This window comes from Podarcis gaigeae (genome assembly GCF_964106915.1).
Source record: "Podarcis gaigeae genome assembly, chromosome: W".
Classification (NCBI taxonomy): domain Eukaryota; kingdom Metazoa; phylum Chordata; class Lepidosauria; order Squamata; family Lacertidae; genus Podarcis; species Podarcis gaigeae.
The window spans coordinates 10,710,185-10,729,659 of record NC_139695.1 but is presented as its reverse complement, the minus strand read 5'-3'; positions in this window follow the sequence as shown (position 1 = coordinate 10,729,659).

Genomic DNA, 19,475 nt, shown 5'->3' with positions numbered 1-19,475 from the left:
TCACAGATTGTCTCAGTAGCAAAAAGAAGTTCATCTGGACAGAAAGTGCCCAGCAATCCTTCGAAAGGCTGAAGAAGGCGTTCGCTTCGGAAGAGCAGCTCCTGCACGTGGATCTGCAGAAGCCAATGAGGCTGGAGACCGACGCGTCAGACCGGGCCATCGTAGCGGTACTGTTGCAGCCGGGGGCCCAGCAGAGCTGGAGGCAGTGCGCCTTTTTCTCGAGGAAGCTGAGCAAGTCAGAGCAAAACTACACGGTGTATGACCGTGAACTGCTTGCAATTTATGCAGCATTTCGACGATGGAGACATCTGCTAATAGGGGCGCAGCACAAGATCCAGGTGTGTACGGATCACAAGAACTTGGAATACTGGAGGACTGTGCGAGTACTCAACCAGAGACAGATTCGATGGGCACAGGAGTTCTCCAAGTTTTTCTTCGAGATCCGGTACGTGCCGGGAGAGGAGAAGGTAAGAGCAGATGCTCTCTCCCGGAAGCCGGAGTACATGGAAGGAGAGGGACCGCCGGAAGTCAGACACGTGTTCCCCGAGAACCGATGGGTGTGGGGGGGGAGTGTTGGTTGGGAAAAGAGAACTAGCCGGGCTTACTAGAAACGACGAATTCGCTCAAAGAAAAATCAGGGAACTCCGGGACGGAAGGGAAAACCACGGAGGGTTTGAGGAAAAGGAAGGGGTACTGTACTACAAGGGAGCACTGTACATACCGGGGGAGACCTTGAGGGGAAGGGTACTCAAACAACTCCACGACAACCCAACAGCGGGACATTTTGGTCAACACAAAACCATGTTGCTTGTCACCAGGCAGTTCTGGTGGCCAAGGGTAAGGGAAGATGTACGGGAATATGTACGGGGGTGCGACCGCTGCCAGAGGGCAAAGGGGGAGAGGGCTGCACCCGCAGGGTTACTGGAACCCTTACCCACGCTGGGAAGACCCTGGGAGGTGGTATCCATAGATTTTATGACAGATTTGCCCAAGTCAAAGGGGAAGACAGCAGTCAGGGTAGTAGTCGATCTGCTAACAAAAATGTGCCATTTCATAGCTTGCTCGCATGCGGTAACGGCAGAGGAAACAGCCAGGTTGTTTGTAGATCACATCTTCAGGCTGCATGGGACTCCCTCGAGGGTCATCTCAGATCGCGGGAAACAATTTACTTCCCAGTTCTGGAGGAAGCTCATGGGCTTGCTGCAGGTCAAGGTGGGCTTCTCGACGGCAAGACACCCGGAAACCAACGGGCAAGCAGAAAGAGTGAACAGTATACTCCAGCAATACCTACGCTGCTACGTCAGCGAGAGACAGAACGATTGGGTAGAGAAACTAGCGCTGGCTGAATTTGCGTACCATAACGCTGAACATGTGTCCACGGGAATGAGCCCGTTCATGGCCAATTATGGGTGTCACCCCAGGGCCTTCCCGGGGAGGGGGGAGGAAGGGTGGAGCGTACCTGCGGCAGAGCAGTTTGTGGAAGAAATGGAGGCCTTGCAACAGCAACTTAAGATGAACTTGGAACGGGCCAAGGAAATTTACAAGAGGCAGGCAGACAAGCACCGTCGGGAAGGGGAGACCATATGGGTGGGAGACCAGGTGTGGTTGTCAACCCAAGGCTTACCTTTTAAGGGAGGGTGCAAGAAGTTGCGGCCAAGGCGGCTAGGACCTTTTGAGGTAACACAGCAGGTGAACCCCGTAGCATTCAAGCTCAAGTTGCCTGACAGCATGAAAATACACCCGGTGTTCCATAGGTCCCTACTCTCACCGTACAGGGAGGGGTGGGAATTCCTGGGGCGAGAGGGAGAAGTCACCACACACCTGCAGGTAGGGGAGAGGGAACACCACAACCAAGCCACGGAAATACTCAATTCAAGGTGGCTCCAGGACTCTTCGCTGGAGACCAGCGGGGAGAGCACAGGTCCTCCGCTACCCACACCCACCCTGCGCAGAAGACTTCCGCACAGGGAAAGTAGGCGTAGACTTGGCGTCAAAGAACTTCTTTGATTGAAGAAGTTCAAGAAATGCCCACTGACGGATTCTGCTAGCGACTGAACAGCCACGAAGTGAAAGGCTGTCCAGCCAGGAAAGGTTTAACCAGGCTACCTAGCCAGGAGTGGCGGCAACTTACGCATGAGCAACCCCATATAACCATTACACCAGCTGACTTGCAACCGTTTTATAAGTCCGATTAAGGCTGTTAATAATCATGAAACAGAATATCTCTTCCTGTAGAGGAAAATTGTGTTGCGCCATCGGCCGGCGTAAGAATTTCATCTCTGTCAGATGCGCTTGCACATCTCCATCAGGCGTTAGCCTAAGATTGGTCAGCTTTTCAAAATGCAGCAACGCTGAAAAACCAGCATCTCTTTGATGTATTCTACGCAGCGTTTGCCAAATCTCACGCGCGTATTGCAAATCCTGAATATGCACAAGTTGATCATCTGAGACACACAGAATTATGGCCGTCCTGGCTCTCACATTCTGTGAATTCCAACCTGGTGTTGGTGCAGGAGGGATGGGGTTATCAATCACCCCAAAAATCCTCTGATTCTGAAGCAGGGCTTGCATCTTTACAGACCATGAGGCATAATTGTCATTAGTCAGTGGAGGTGGGTAAGGTAAGCCTCCCCCCTTCTTGGTATCCATTTTGAATCCAAGTCTGAGCACTCACTCTCGAGCCTCTAAAATCCAATAGCTGGCTGTTCACTCTTTGCACCTGGCAGCTAAACGCAGGCTGCTTTGGAAAGTCCCTCCAAGAGCAGTGAGATAGCAGACAAACAAACGCTGTTTTCCCAGTGTTTTTCCAGCCTTTAACACTGTCAGCCTTGTTGGCTAGTAACTTTCCACTTTCTTTTCAAGCTATAGCTGTAAAGACTGACGTCTCGTTGCTTAGCAACTGGACATTCCAGGCTTTGAGCAGCAAACCGTTATCAGTCCCAAGAATGCAAAGAATGTGGCTGTCTCTCAGTGCTGTTTTTCTATCTGCTTTTGTGAAACAGAGAAGAATCAATCTGCGTTTACTCTTTTAGCCCATAAATCAGCATACCTTGGGGGTTCCGTAGCTCCTTGCTTATCAGCAAAAACGTCTGCGTCGGTGTCCAGCCTTTCGTAGTAGCCTCCATCCGCACGCTACCACAAACTCCCTTATCTCCTTGCAGAGGATGAAGTACGATCCATCAACCTCTTTAACTGCTTTCATGGATCGATGCCATCGGCTCCGTGCTACCAGATGTTGGAATTCAAGCCCGCCCATATCAGCAGAAGCTGGCAACAATCCCAGGCACCCGGCTTGATTCCCTGTTGACCTCCCTGGCTGCATTCCCCAGCAAGCGCAGGCAAGGTCTCGATTGGCGATTCTTCTCAAACGTGAGAAGAACACACTCTCTTTCCTGCCCCCCCCCCCCGGGGCAGGGGAAAGAGATAGACAGAAACGTATTTGCATGCCTTTATTTCTGTCTTTGCAGCGTTACAAAAAACATGACTGCTCTCTTCAAACTCCAGCAGTGTTGAAACAAACACTTCCTGTACATCCCGGACAGGAATAAACGGAAGAGCTCATATTTCACTCTGAGCTAATTCCGGTGCTTCGCACTGTGAATTGACTGTCCCTCTGTTTCCCACGGACAGTCTCAACATTCCCATCATGTTTACTTTTCAAGCTAGGACTTTGCAGCAGCATTGCTTCATTATCATAACAAAAATCCCCTAGGACAACCAAACTAGGTGTCTCCAGGAGAACATCCACCATGACCTGAAGCAGCTCGGGCAGGGAATCCTTGGTGCAGCGGGGAGGTCAGTACACCAAAAGGAATCCTGTAGTGCTCCTATTGCCCAACTTCCAGAACATGCACTCAGAGAACTGGGTCTTCCCAGTAGGACGCCTGATGGAAGCTAGTGACTTCCTAAAAATCACTGCACCCCCCCTGCCCACATGACCTGGGTTGCTGTGTGTAAGAGAAACCTGGTGGACAAGCAGCAGCTAGGACAGGCCCATCTGCTTCATCCAACCAAGTCTCTGTTACACATGCCAGGTCAAGTCCTCCATCCATGATCAAGTCATGGATGGCAGTGGACTTATGAATCATTGACCTAGCATTGCACAGCAACACCCTCAGGTCATGTGGGTATCCCTGGTTGAGCGCAAATATAACATTGAATCACAATGGTACAAAATAACCTCAGCAAGCTGATATTTATCAAGAGTTAAACAAAGGTTAGTGTACTAAATATTATTTCCAATTCTAGGTAGTTTGCTATTGGAGAAATACCATATATGATTATAAAAATAATTTCTAGATCAGACAGACAAGATTTCTTCTCCTATATATTTCTCTCTTTATCATATACACACAAAGCTTCTATTTTTAAACAGGAAATATTTTTGTAACTAAGGTCTATTATACAATTCCATACAGATGTTCATTTTGTTACAGTTCTGTTAAATTGTATACAGATTATAAAGATGAGTGAATTATTTACTAAATTGGTGAGTTTTGCCATTACTGCATATTCTGATAGTTTCTCTTTCCATGCATCTATTTCAGAACATATGTCAGATTTCCATATGTTAGCCAACACCACTCTGACTGCTGTGGTCATATAACTAAATAGTTCCACTGACGATTTCACAATACAGTAGCTGAAAGAGTCATTCCCAATGGCATAGTTTTGGGGTCCAATGCAAATTTAGGGGTTTTTTTTTACATTTCTTCATTTCGAAATGAACTTTCCTCCAAAACTTTTTGGTCTTTTCACAGGTCCACCATAAATGGAAGAAGATTCCTTAAGGTCTATGACATTTCCAGCAATGTCCATTCATTGCATTATTCATCTTCTGTATATTTTTCAAAGTTATATACCATTGAAATAACATTTTTGTACAGTCATACCTCATGTTACGGCCGCTTCAGGTTACGATTTATTGGGTTGCGGACCACAGGAAACCTGGAAGTACCGGAACAGGTTACTTCCGGGTTTCGCCACTCGCACATGCGCAGAAGCGCCAAATTGCGCCGACGCCTGTGCAGACGCGGCGTTTCAGGATGTGAACGCTGTGGGTTGCGGACGTGCCTCAGTCATGGGTTATGTCTGCAACCCGAGGTTCCACTGTATCAATTTTGTTTTAGGGCTTGCAGTAAATTTTATTCCTTTCTTCATAATTGTTCTCCTTGTTCCACTGTAAACTGCTCTTAAAATTTTTGCATCCATTTTGTCATACAAGGTTTTGCTTGTTTGGGCTCGGTGTCATATTTGAGTAATAGTTTATAAATTCTACCGAAAAGGTAGAACTCTGTTATGATGGACTCAAATTATGTCTTTTCCCTGATTTAAATGTTTGCCATACAGTCTTTCTTGAATCTGGATATTAGCTGACAGTATGTAAGCAGTTTCATATTTTTTCTCCTCTTTAATACTTTGGCATGTATTTGATCTGTTCTTGAAGATGAACCATATCTTGGTACTATATATAGTCATACATTCTCCTATCGGCTCTAATAATAATTTTCCAGTGGTGACATTAACAGTGCAGGTAAGGGCATTTTTGTGGTGCAACTCATGATTTTTGTGGTGCAGGCTGTGCCCCTGGCTATGATGTGTGATTTGACGGTGAGTTTGGGGAGCCCCAATGTGAAAAGAGTGAGGATCCATGAGGATCCGTGTTTCAAAACCACGTTTTTGAGCCATGGAGTGGCCAGGAAGCCATGGATCCGAGTTTTTTGTGGTGCAGGCTGTGCCCCTGGCTATGACGTGTGATCTGACATTGAGTCTGGGTTGGCCCAATGCAAAAAGCGGGAGGATCCATGAGGATCCGTGCTTCAAAACCATGTTTTGGGGCTACAGTGTCACCAGGAAGCCATGGATTCATGATTTTTGTGGTGGATGCTGTGCCCATGGCCATGATGTTTGATCTGATGGTGACTTTGGGCTGATCTAGTGCAAAAATCATGAGGATCCATGAGGATCCCTGTTTTTTAGCCATGTTTTTGGGCCATTGTGGCCCCACAAAACAGTGGATGCGTGATTTTTTTTGGTTCTGCCTACAGACTAAGATGTGGTCTACAGTATCATGGTGTTTTTATTTTGTTTCAATATAAAAATCATATGAATTCATGAGGATCCATGCCTCGGATCCATGTTTTTGTGGTGCTGCAGCGTGGCAAAGTGTTGGATCCATGTTTTTTATAGTCCAGTCTGTAGATGTGCCTTCCAGGTGTGATTTGACACTGCATTTGTTGGAGTTATTTTTTAAAAAGTGGCGGATCCTTCAGGATCTGTGTAGATCCGCCTTTAACCCAGACCCGAAATGTTGTCCAAATAGAAACAGTTAACTTATTAAACCTAAGTCATTTTTGATAGCAGTGGGGAAAAACTACTCTGAAAATGTATGATTTTACTACTCCAAAAAGGAAACCTTCCTCCGCTTGTCAATAATAAAGAGGATGCCAGCAAGACTGAATCTTTTCTGTAAAGGGGGATTTTATTATCTCAAAAAGGAAACCTTCATCCGCTTTTCCATATGAAGAGGATCCCAGGAAGGTTGAACCTTTCTGTAAAAAAGAATTTAAATCGAGTCTTACCAATTTACTTAGCAGTTGAGGGGGGTGGAGCATTTACTGTTCCGAAGGTTCAGCACGCGAAGGACGCCCTCCCTGGGTCACATGTTGAAAAAGTCATTATTGCCTCCCCCCCCCCCCCCAAGTAAATGATTTGCCAACCTGGCTCACCACGGCTTGGGAAATGGAATTTCAGCCGGGACTCCATCAGGGAAACTGGGTGCTTCTCATGTGTGTACAGTGGTACCTCGAGTTACAGACGCTTCAGGTTACAGACACTTCAGGTTACAGACTCCGCTAACCCAGAAATAGTACCTCGGGTTAAAAACTTTGCTTCAGGATGAGAATAGAAATCGTGCAGCGGCAGCGCAGCAGCAGTGGAAGCCCCCATTAGGTAAAGTGGTGCATCAGGTTAAGAACAGTTTCAGGTTAAGAACGGACCTCCAGAACGAATTAAGTTCTTAACCCGAGTGTAATGGTTGTAAGGGGTTACTTGTGCATAAGTTGCCTGCTAGTTGTGTCCGATTGCCTGGTTCACCATGCCTTGGCTGACAGCCCACACTCCGTGGCCGGTCAGTCGCTTGCAGAATCTGTCAGTGGGCGTTTCTTGAACCTTTTCCAGCATAAGAGCTGTTTGACCCCAAGTCTCCTCCTATTTTCCCTGCGCGGAACTCATCTGCGCAAGTAAGGGGAAGGCAGGGGTGTGCCAGCGCTCTCTCCACTAGTCTCTGATGCAGGGTCTTGGAGACCAGTCTCCAATTCCTCCATCTCCCTCCCTTCTCTACTGGTGTTGCGCTGAATTCCTTCCCCCCTGCTGGTCCCCTCTCCAGCATCGCTCTGGAGCCCTGCCTCTGCCTCTCGCTCTGATGTCAGTTCCCTGACACCGAGGTACCACACACATACACAAAAACACATATTCCGGGGTGGATCAAAAGCCACAATTTATTTTAAAAAATCTAAAACATCCCGTCCATCCTACTGATGTCTGTTTATTGTGATTTTTTTTAAAATGAATATTTATTAGCATTTTCAAAAAAGAACAACACATATAACAACAAAGACAAAAATAAACAAAAAAAATACAAAAATCCAAAACTTAAAAATAAAAACAATTAAAAACACCTGAAAGTTCAAATACTTATTTTCTTTTAACTTGTTTCTCAGACCTCCTCACACCTCCCCTTCTTGTGTTCCAATTTAAATTATTGGCTCAGCAAATCCTTAATTTACTTCTCCATTTTAACTTAACTTAATTTATTCTAACATATTATTATTTTATTTTTCTTCTTTCTTCCATTTCCTCAATTTATATTTACAAACCTTATTTTCATTTAATTTAGCCATTTAAAAAAAGATCAATTTTAACTTAACCAAATTTACACATCAATATTTATACCTCATTATTTTTTCTTAAACATTTTAAACATTTTTCCTAAAGTCGACCAAAATTTCCCTTCCACGTCTTTCCATGCCAATAGCAAAACAAAGTAAAAATAAAACAAACTATATTTATATACCCTTTGGATTCCCAAACTCCACCCACCCTTTTCCCGGTTTCAGTCCTCAACAAAAATCCATCAGTCTCAATATACTGTTTAGCCTGGAGATCTCACGTCCGAGGCTCTCAATTCTCTCTCAGTTCCTCTCTGCCGGTCTTTTTGGTAGTCTTCAATGTTAAACTTCAAATCTTGAAGAAGCTCCAGCCCAACAGGATCCAAATCTCGAAGAAACTCCGGCCCAACAGGTTCCATATTTCTACCAGCCAGACCTCCATTTTTAGGGATAAAGCTTATGGGGTACTTCAAATCTTGTTTTATACTCCTTTCAAGTCCAAATGTCCCCCAGGCTCCAGCTTCCACCTCCAATTCAGGCCAGGCTCTCCACATCAGATTTTTATTTTCCTTTTTTGTCATCATGTCAGGCTTCAAAATGTTGCTCTCCTTTAACTTCTGCAAAGTTTCAGCTCCTCCTTCCTTTTCTTCAGGGACAACATCTGTCACCTGCTCCATATTGTCAAAGCTCTCCGTTTTCTCTATTTGTTCAATTGGATAGGCTCCTTGTTTCAAGTCCTTATCAGGTTCAACAATATTCTTTACTGCTAAGTCCAGTGCTGTAACATTCATAGCCAAAACATCAGATTGGCCTAGTAACTTTCCCAAGAGAACAAATGCTCTGTCCAATTCAGCCTGGATTTTCCTTCCTCCAGCCATTTATTGTGATTTTATGACTACAGGGTGAAGCTGGATGGTTCTGCCGGAAGCGTTTCTGAAATATACTCAGAGTCGCAAAATGATTTCATGCTCTTTATTCAGCTCATAGTGGTGAGGAGGAATGAATGAAAGTCCCCTCAAAGTATCTGCTTTATATACATTATTTACACAATGGGCTGCACATGATTGGCTAATTCTGGAATTCTCCTGTAGGCCAATCAGGTTGTGGATTCACTTCTATCTGGAGCTGGATTGGGTGGCTCCTGCCGACCAATCATACTGCTGCATTGTTCTAGGACCAATCAGACTGCTGCATTCTGAATCCTATTGTTCTAGGACCAATCAGACTGCTGCAGTTTGGATCCTATTGTTCTAGGACCAATCAGACTGCTGCAGTTTGGATCCTATTCAACTCAGTGCATAACACCCCTCCCCTCTAAGTTCCAGTCCTGCCCGGGAGGTCGCATTCATAGTCCTCAAGGTACGCCGGCGGCCTACGTGTGCGTTGTGGCCTGGGGTGTTCCCTGGTCCGGGGTTCAGGTTCTGGCTCGTGTTCCAAGGATGCTGGCTGTGATGGGGCTGTTTGGTCTGGCACAACCGGCTCGCTCAGTCGTGGTTCTGGTTCTGGTGTCCTTTCGGCCTCGCAGGTCCTCTCTGTATTTACTGATTCTGCCTCTCCTGCTGCCCCCTCCTGCTCTATGGGCCTCACTGCCCCACTGTTCCCTTGGGACTGCTCTTACCTGTCCTCCTCCTGGTTTTCTTCCAGGAATCGTCACCGTATCTGGTCGCAGTGGCGGCGCCAGCATTGCCCCCCGTCTGTTAGCACCTCGTACGACACAGGGCCAGTGACCCTGGTGACTGTGGCAGGTACCCATGCTGGGCCTGCCCCAAAGTTCTTTGCGTACACTGGGTCCTGGGCCACGAAGGTCCAGGGGTTCCTGCCTTCCCCCACCACTACTTCATCCTGAGCTCTATCGGGGTGAAGGCGGTCCAATCTGATTGCAAGGCGCCAACCCATTAGTAGTTCAGCGGGGCTCCGACCAGTCGTTGGGCTGGGGGTACTGTGCTGTGCTAGAAGGAATGTGGCAAGGTGGTACTCCCAATCCCCTTGCGTCATGTGGCAAAGGGTGTCCTTGGTGGTCCGCACCATGCATTCTGCTTGGCCATTGGTGGCCGGGTGGAATGGCGCCGAACGGATGTGGCGGATGACGTTCTGCGCTGTGAAGGTTTGGAATTCTCCTGACGTAAATGCAGTCCCGTTGTCTGAGACGAGAGTGTCAGGGAGCCCGTGGGTTGCAAACAGCCTGCGTAGTACCCGGATGGCTGCGGACGTGGAAGTGGACGGTACCAGTGCGACTTCCAGCCATTTGGTGTAGGAGTCCACCACTGTGAAGAATGTTTTCCCCTGAAAGGGGCCAGCGAAGTCCACATGCAGGCGTGACCATGGTGCTCGGGCGGACTCCCAGGACTGGACTGGGGCCCTTGGGGGATCTGGGCGGGATTCTTGGCAGGCCTGGCAGTGTTTGACCCAGGCCTCTATCTCTCCGTCGATCCCCGGCCACCACACATAACTCCTGGCAAGGGCCTTCATTCTCACTACCCCTGGGTGTGTCTCGTGTAGGGCTGTGAGGACCCTTTTGCAGAGGGGCTGGGGAACAACGACCCTGCTTCCCCATAACAGGCACCCCTTGTGGGCCGACAGTTCATGTTTGCGGGTTGTGTAGCCGACGAATTCTGGCCCGGGGCTGCTGCTGGACCATCCCCTCCACACCCAGTCCAGGACCCGGGAGATGACTCTATCTTTCTTGGAATTGTGTGCATCTTCTTGTGCCTGAATAGGGCGGTCGGGAAGCAGCTCCAGGCTCATAACCTCTTGTGCAGGTGCTGGGTCGGGGCCTGTTTCCGGTAATGGTAGCCTGCTGAGGGCGTCTGCATGGCCCATCGCCTTTCCAGGGCGGTGAATCAGTGCATACTGGTAGCTGGCAAGGAAAATTAACCACCTGAGGATGCGAGGAGACAGCACTTGGGGGGTCTGCTTTTTGGGGGCAAACAAGCCAAGCAACGGCTTGTGGTCAGTCACCACGGTAAAGGGCCACCCGTACAAGAAATCATGGATTTATTTTTTTATATATAAATAATTTTTATTCAATTTTAAAAACACATAATTAAAGGACAAACACATCACAAAACACAAACAAACATAGACAAATCAAACAAAAATAAATTCATAATCTTATTTTCTTGTAACTTCTTTCAAACGACTTCCCCATACCTCCCTTTCGCTGCATCCTTATTTTAAAAAAATAATTTTTAGCAACCCTTTAATCAATTTATCCATTTAGTTCCTTTTCATTAAATTCCCATAAATTTATTGGTTACAGCTGTAGTTCTCTGCTTCTTACCCCTTGACATCTTAACACTCCTCAATTTTACAACAGTTTTTTAGATATATTTTAAATTTCTTCCAATCTTCTTCCACTGCCTCTTTCCCCTGGTCACGAATTCTGCCGGTCATCTCTGCCAGTCCCATGAAGTCAATCACCTTTGTCTGCCATTCTTCTAGAGTAGGTAGTTCTTGCATCTTCCAATACTTTGCCAGAAGAATTATTGCTGCTGTAGTAGCATACATAAAGAAGATCCTATCCTTCTTTGGTACCAGTTGGCCAACCATGCCCAGGAGGAAAGCCTCTGGTTTCTTAGTAAATGTCCATTTAAGGACTTTCTTAATTTCATTATAGATCATTTCCCAGAATGCTTTCACCCTCGGGCAGGTCCACCATAGGTGATAGAAAGTACCTTCATTCTCCTTACATTTCCAACATTTATTATTGGGCAAATGATAAATTTTTGCAAGCTTGACTGGAGTCATGTACCACCTGTAGATCATTTTCATTATATTTTCTTTTAAGGCATTACATGCCGTGAACTTAACACCAGTGGTCCATAACTGTTCCCGGTCAGCAAACATAATGTCATGACCGATATCTTGTGCCCATTTAATCATAGCTGATTTCACCGTTTCCTCCTGTGTATTCCATTTAAGCAGCAAATTATACATTCTTGACAGATTCTTAGTATTGGGTTCTAACAGTTCTGTTTCTAACTTTGACCTCTCCTTCTGAAATCCTATTTTCCTGTCCTCTTTGAATGTCTCATTTATCTGGTGGTAATGCAGCCAGTCTCGAACTTTGGACTTTAGTTTTTCATAGCTCTGAAGCTTAACCCTTTCACCTTCATATTCTAAGATTTCACAATATTTTGGCCATTTAGAATCCATATTAAGTTTTTTCACCCCCTTAGCTTCCATTGGTGACAACCACCTGGGAGTTTTACTTTCCAATAGGTCTTTGTATCTGCTCCAAACATTATATAATGCTTTTCTAACAATATGGTTTTTAAAGCCTTTGTACACCATTGCCTTGTTATACCATAAGTATGCATGCCAACCAAAACTGTTATCATATCCTTCCAAATCCAAAATGTCTGTGTTCTCAAGAGGTAGCCAGTCTTTCAGCCAGCAGAAAGCTGCTGCTTCATAATATAATCTTAAGTCCGGCAGGGCAAAACCCCCTCTATCTTTCACATCAGTTAAAATCTTGAACTTAATTCTGGGCTTTTTGCCCTGCCAGACAAATTTTGATATATCTTTCTGCCACCTCTTGAAACAATCCATCTTGTCCATAATTTGTAAGGTCTGAAACAAAAATAGCATTCTAGGCAATACGTTCATCTTAATAGTAGCGATTCGACCTAACAAGGACAATTTCAACCTTGACCATGTTTCTAAATCTTTCTTTACTTCTGACCAACATTTTTCATAATTATCTTTAAATAAATTCACATTCCTAGATGTTAAGTTTACCCCCAGGTATTTCACTTTTTTCGTTATTTCCAAACCTGTTTCACTCTGAAACCTCTCTCTTTCTTCCATTGTTAAATTTTTCTCCAAAACCTTTGTTTTCTGTTTGTTCAATTTAAATCCTGCTACTTGACCAAATATTTCAATTAGTTCTAGCACTCTTTTGGTACTAGTGTCTGGGTGTTGCAAAGTCAAAACTAGGTCATCTGCAAATGCTCTTAATTTGTAGTGTCTGGCTCCGACCTGAACTCCTTTAACCAACTGGTCCCTTCTAATCATATTTAACAAAACCTCCAGGACTGATATAAAAAGCAGAGGGGATATTGGGCAACCCTGTCGTGTACCTTTTTCTATAGATATTTCTTCCGTTACCACATTGTTTACAATTAACTTTGCTTTTTGTTTAGAGTATATTGCACCTATACCGTTTTCGAAACCTTGGCCTACCCCCATCCCCTGGAGATTCTTCTTCATAAAACTCCAACAAATGTTGTCAAAGGCTTTCTCCGCATCCACAAAAATCAAAACCGCCTTTCTGTTAATGTCAACTTCTAATAACTCCAAAATGTCTATAATGTTCCTCACATTGTCTGACATATGTCTCCCTGGGAGAAAGCCAGTTTGGTCTTTATGAATCTCCCCTATCAACACTCTCTTCAGTCTTTTTGCCAAAATGTCTGCGAAGATTTTATAATCCACATTTAGTAAAGATATTGGGCGGTAGTTTTTAACCTGGTTCTTTTCAGTCTCTGTTTTCGGTATAAGTGAGATAAAAGCCTCTTTCCACGATTCAGGTGCCTTTTCCCCCTCCATAATTTCATTGCAGACTTCCTTTAATGGTTGTATTAACCAATCCTTCAGCATTTTGTAGTATCTGGCAGTCAAACCGTCTGGTCCTGGTGATTTTCCCAGTTGCATATTCTGAATGGCACCCTCTATCTCTTGTTCTGTTATTTTCTCGTTCAAGATCCTTTTATTTTGTTCTGAAATTTTTGGTAGTCCATACTTTCTAAGGAATTCTTCAATTTCTTGTTCGTTTACTGGCCCTTGTGTATATAATTTCCTAAAAAAACTTTGAAAACAATTACTTATCTCGTTGGGTTTGTAAATAGTCTTTCCCTCCATTTCTAAACTCGTCACTGTATTCAATTTCTGCCTCTTTTTTAGTTGCCATGACAAAGGTTTCCCACATTTATCTGCTGATTCAAATGTTTTTTGTCTCATTTGCTTTATTTTCCATTCTATTTCTTGATTCATCAATTCCATATATTGCGTCTGATAATACTTTATCTCTCTCAAGATCTCTTGAGACTTTGGTTTGGACCTCAATTTCTTTTCTCCTTCTTTCATTTTTCCTAGAATTTTTTCTTTCCTCTCATTTTGTCTTTTCCTCTTTATAGAGTTCTGTTGAATTAGGAAACCTCGCATCACGGCTTTGCTAGCGTCCCAGATTGTTCTTTTCTCCACGTCTGTTCTCAAATTTATCTCAAAATAATCTTTCAATGTTTTTTTGGGCCTTTTTATAAATCTCTTCATCTTTAAATAGGGTGTCATTCATTCTCCATCTAAAGGATCCAGTTGTTGTTAATTTCATCTCCATCTTTACCGCGTTATGGTCGGAGCAAGTTTTTGGGCAGATTTCTATTTTTTTGGTTATTGGCGCCAGGCTGCTAGTGATCCAAATTTGGTCAATTCTTGTCCATGTCATTTTTGCTTCAGAAAAGAAAGTTCCCTCTCTTTCAAGAGGGTTCCTTATTCTCCAGATATCAATCAAATCCATAGTTTCAGTCATTTCAAAAAAGGTCTTTGGTAGTCTCCCCTCCTTTGAAATCACTTGTCTCTGTGCTTTATCCATGTTTGTGGAGACGACTCCATTCATATCTCCCATCATTACGATTTTATAATCCAGAAAGTCCATTAAAGTCTCATGCAACTTCTTGAAAAATTCGGCCTTCCCTTCATTTGGTGCATAAACTCCGACTATCAAAAATTTTTCTCCTTGAATTTGTATTTCAATTGCCAGGTATCTTCCTTGTTCATCTTTAAACATCATTTTTGGAACCAATTTTTCTTTTGCATAGATCACCACTCCTCTTTTCTTCACTTTGTCTGATGAGATAAATTCCTGTCCAAGTCTCTTATTTATCAATAATTTCCTGTGTGTCCTGGCAATATGGGTTTCTTGCAAACATATTAAGTCTAATTGTTCTCTCTTCAAAATATGAAAAACTTGGCGTCTTTTTCGGGGAAGGTTCAAACCGTTACAATTCCAGCTAAGAAGTTGCAGAGCCATTTTGTTACTAAGTGCCTGTTCCTCCAACTGCTCCAAGTTTCTGTTCTTCTTCTGATGGTGGTAGCAAAAGTCCGAATGACAGGTTAGCGATATCAGTTGGTTCTTCCTCGTCCACAGTTCCTTTCTGCAGGTCTTCCCGGTATCTCCCCAAAAACTGTTCTTTGTCTTGGATTGTTCTTATTTTAATCTTCCTTCCTTTGAAGTTAAAGGACAAACCCTGTGGAAATTCCCATCTAAAAGGAATGGCGTTTTTCTTCAGCAGGTCAACCAATTCTTTAAAGAGGGTTCTCACCTCCAAAATGTATTTAGGGATATCTCTAAAAATCTGTACTTGAGAATTCTGGATCACCAAGGCTTTTTGATAGTGTAGGTTCAATATTTTATCTCTCTGTTCCTTGGATCCCAATGTAATTAGGCAATCCCTTGGTTTCTTTGCCTGCCTCCTGCCTAGCCGAAAGGCTGTTGTTATTTCAATCTCAACTCCTTCTCCTTCTCCCCATTCCTCATGCCAAAATTCTGCAAAGTTGTTTTTAAGGAATCCCACAAGGTTGTCACCCTCACTCTCAGGAACCAGTCTAAGTTTCAGATTCTTCTCCTTTCTACAGGTGGTACATGACTCCAGTCAAGCTTGCAAAAATTTATCATTTGCCCAATAATAAATGTTGGAAATGTAAGGAGAATGAAGGTACTTTCTATCACCTATTTCCTTTCGGATACAATTGAAAGCTCCCTCTAGAGGGTTTAAAGAGAAACTTTTACATTGAAAAAAGAAACAGTGGGATTTTCCACTTGCAAGTCTTCTCGGTGAGAACGACCTTGAGGCCATGAGTGGCCCTGCGGATGAGATAGTAACTAGACATAAATCAAAACAAGCGCAAGCACAAGCACAGAAGAAAAGGGGCTCAATATCAGATACAACACCAGCTGCACAGGAAAAGACAGTAACAGCTTCTATGGATTCTATGACTCAGGCACTGGTCAAAATAAATCAATCTTTGGAAGCACTGACAAAGCAATCCATAGAGCTGACAAAGCAGTCCACAGAAAATTCTAAAAAATTGACAGAATTGACAGCAAGATTGGACTTGAACACGGCAAGTGTATCATCTAACACAGATTCCATAAATAAATTAATTCGAGAAAGTGCTGAAACACGAAGGATTGCTGAAAGTGCAAAAAATACTGCAGAGGAGACAAGGGGAAGGTTTCAGCCGATTGTGAAAAAAGTAAATGAACATGATGCAACCCTCTCTTTATGGGAAATCATGGATTTTTTTTACTTCCTTCACGATTGTCAGACCCTGCTTGTCAATTTGCGAGTAGTTCCGCTCGGTTGCGTTGAGTGTCTGGGAAAAGTATGCCACCGGTACCTCTCTTCCATCCGGGAGTTGGTGTCCCAGGACAGCGCCGATGCCATAGGGCGAGGCATCGCATGCTAGCACCACCATCAGCCTCTCGTCAAAGTGAGCCAAGACCGAGTTTGAGACAAGCAAGTTCTTGACTGCCTGGAATGTGGCCTCCTGACGCTGGCCCCACACCCAAGGGGCCCGCTTGTCCAGGAGTCTGTGAAGGGGCTCCGCTACCGCCGCCTTGTGGGGAAGGAAGGAATGGTAAAAGTTCAATAGTCCCAAGAAGGCCTGAAGTTCAGTCTTGCTCTTGGGCGCTGGGGCATCACAAATGGCCCGTACCTTGTCCCCAGTCGGGTGGACCCCTTCTGCGTCCACCATAAATCCCAGAAAGTCCACCTGAGGCACTCCTAGTAGACATTTTTCCCGCTTCACCTTGAGACCCGCCGTCTGGAAACGGTGCAGAACGGTGTGGAGGCGGTCCTCAAACTCCTTTGGTGTGGGCCCAGCAATCAACACATCATCGAAGAAGGGGGTGACGCCAGGAATCCCTTTAAGGAGAGAGTCCATTAGATTCTGGAATATGCCTGGTGCCACGCTAACACCGAATTGCAGCCGCTTTACCCTGAATGCTCCTCTGTGCGTCACAATCGTCTGTGCCTCTGCTGTGGCCTCATCTACTGTCAGCTGTTGATATGCTTGGGCCAAGTCCAGCTTGCCAAAAATTTTTGACCCCGCCAGGTTGGCAAGGACATGGCTGACCACTGGCACTGGGTATGCGTGGGCCGTGAGGGCCTTGTTTATGGTACATTTGTAGTCTGCGCAGATGCGGACCGAACCATTAGGCTTGATGGGTGTGACGATTGGGGTTTCCCAGGGGGCATTAGGCACACGGCACGCCTCTCCATCCCTCCTGGCTCCCCATTCTGGATGCGCCCGGCTTGGGGGGGGGCGGCGAGGAGGGATGACCACTGGTGGCGGTTTTTAGGTTGCAGCGTAGGTGCGCTCGCTTTGGAGAGGACCAGCTGCCGGCAAGGTGGGAACGTTTGCCGCAGTCAGGTGCCACAGGATCCGAAAGGAGAGAATTCGGAGTTACTGGGTGGGTGCGGGGCGGTGGGGCATGTGGACCCAAACTGGCACCCCCTCGGTCTTCCCAAGGTCTTTCCCACGGGGTCTTTTGTGCCACAGGAGCGCAGGATGCCAGTATCTCTCTGCCCCAAAAGTCCTGCTGTGGGAGCAGTTCCTCGAGGGGGCAAGAAAGAAAGGCACCCCAAGCCCGCCACCATTCACACGCGCGCTGCGCCCCTTCGCCTTCCCGAAGTCTGTGCGCGCGTCAGGGCGTTCCGACGGCTGTGCGGGGAACCGGGCTACCCGAGGGGGGATCCGCTTGCCACGCGGCGCAAAATCCCCTCTCCCTGGGAGAATTCGGCTCTGTGTACTGTCAGTATATGGAAACATCACCGCTGCAGACAGCCAGTTTGTTGACATCACATGATGCGCTTATTTGTGGGAAAGAAGAATTTCCCAGGACGTTCACAGGCTGGATAAGTCTTTGTGAAGAGTGTAACTTGAAACCTTCTGACTGCGCATGTTCAGGAAGTTTGTCTAACTTGCTAGAAGAACTGAACTGAAAGGACGTGTTTTTCTCTAGTGCTGTAATGTCAGAAATAAACATCATGCAAATAGATTTCTGACTTATTTTCTTTCCCCTGCGGAAGCAGGAGGGAGGGGTTGTGCATTTTACCCACGCTTGGGAAAATGTCGCCTATCAAAATCTCCCTGGTCTGTCCGAGATATCAGCCAGAGGAGGTTAGCGGTAAGCAAGCTCCAAGGACAGTGAGAGGGGCCAGCCTCTATGGAGGGGGCTTGCAAACCAACACGTGACGATGGTACACATGGCTCTTTTGCAGGCGGGTGGGCGAGGGTGGCTGGGCGCTTAAATCCGCGTGTGCTGAATTATTTTTATTCATAAACTTAATGCAAACCGATTGGCATTGGGCACTAACAAAAGTTCCTTTAGAAACACCAGTCTCTAGAAATGTGCTATAACGTGAAAGAATATCAAAGTCCTTTTCCGCATCCACAAAAATTAACATTGCTTGTTTTTCATTCCTGGTTGTCAGATATTCAATTATATAAACTATATTCCTTATGTTATCTTTCATCTGTCTGCCAGGAAGAAAACCCACCTGATCTTTATGTATAATTTCTTTCAATATTTTTTTAAACCTGCTTGCTAATATGCTTGCAAATAATTTATAATCATTATTCAATAGCGAAATTGGCCGATAATTTTTTACTTGCATTAAATCAGAATCTTGCTTCGGAATAAATGTAATATATGCTTCTTTCCATGTTTCAGGTAATTCTCCTTTCTTTAATATATTGTTCATAACTTCTTTCATTGGCACAAGTAGGATGTGTTTCATTTCCTTATAATATCTTGCAGTAAATCCATCCGGTCCTGGTGTCTTCCCACTTTTCAATTCTTTTATAGCTTCGTTGAATTCCTCTACTTCAATTGGGTCGTTCAGTCTGTCTTTTTTATCAGTTGGGATTTTTTGCACCTCTTTTCTCCTCAGGAATTCTTCTATTTTTTTAATATCACTTTTCTCAGTTCTTTTATATAAATGTCTATAAAAGTCTTCAAATCCTTTTCTGATTTCTTTCGGATTAACTATTTCCTTTCCATCTACTCTAATTTTATTGATTGTATTCTGTTCCTTTCTTTTCTTAATTTGCCATGCCAGCCATTTTCCAGATTTGTTTGCAAACTCAAAATTTTTCTGTCTCATTCTTTTAATGTTCCATTCTACTTCTTTATTTATTATCATTGCAAATTGTGTTTGTAATATTTTAATATTTTGCTTTGTTTTCAAATTGTTTGGTTTTTCGATTAAACTCTTCTCATTTTCCATTTTTTGTTTTAAAAGTTCTTTCCTCCCTTTTTCTCTAAATTTGTTTTTGATCGTATTTTGCTGAATAAATAATCCCCGCATCACCGCTTTGCTGGCATCCCATACCGTGTTAGTTTTCGTACCTTTATTACAGTTATTCACGAAATAATCCATTAAGTTCTTACGTGCTTTTTCTATTATTTTCTGATCCTCCAGAAGACTCTCATTTATTCTCCATCGAAAGGATTTTTCTTCTATTCCTTTTATAACACACTTTATTGCATTATGATCCGACAATACCTTTGGTTGTATT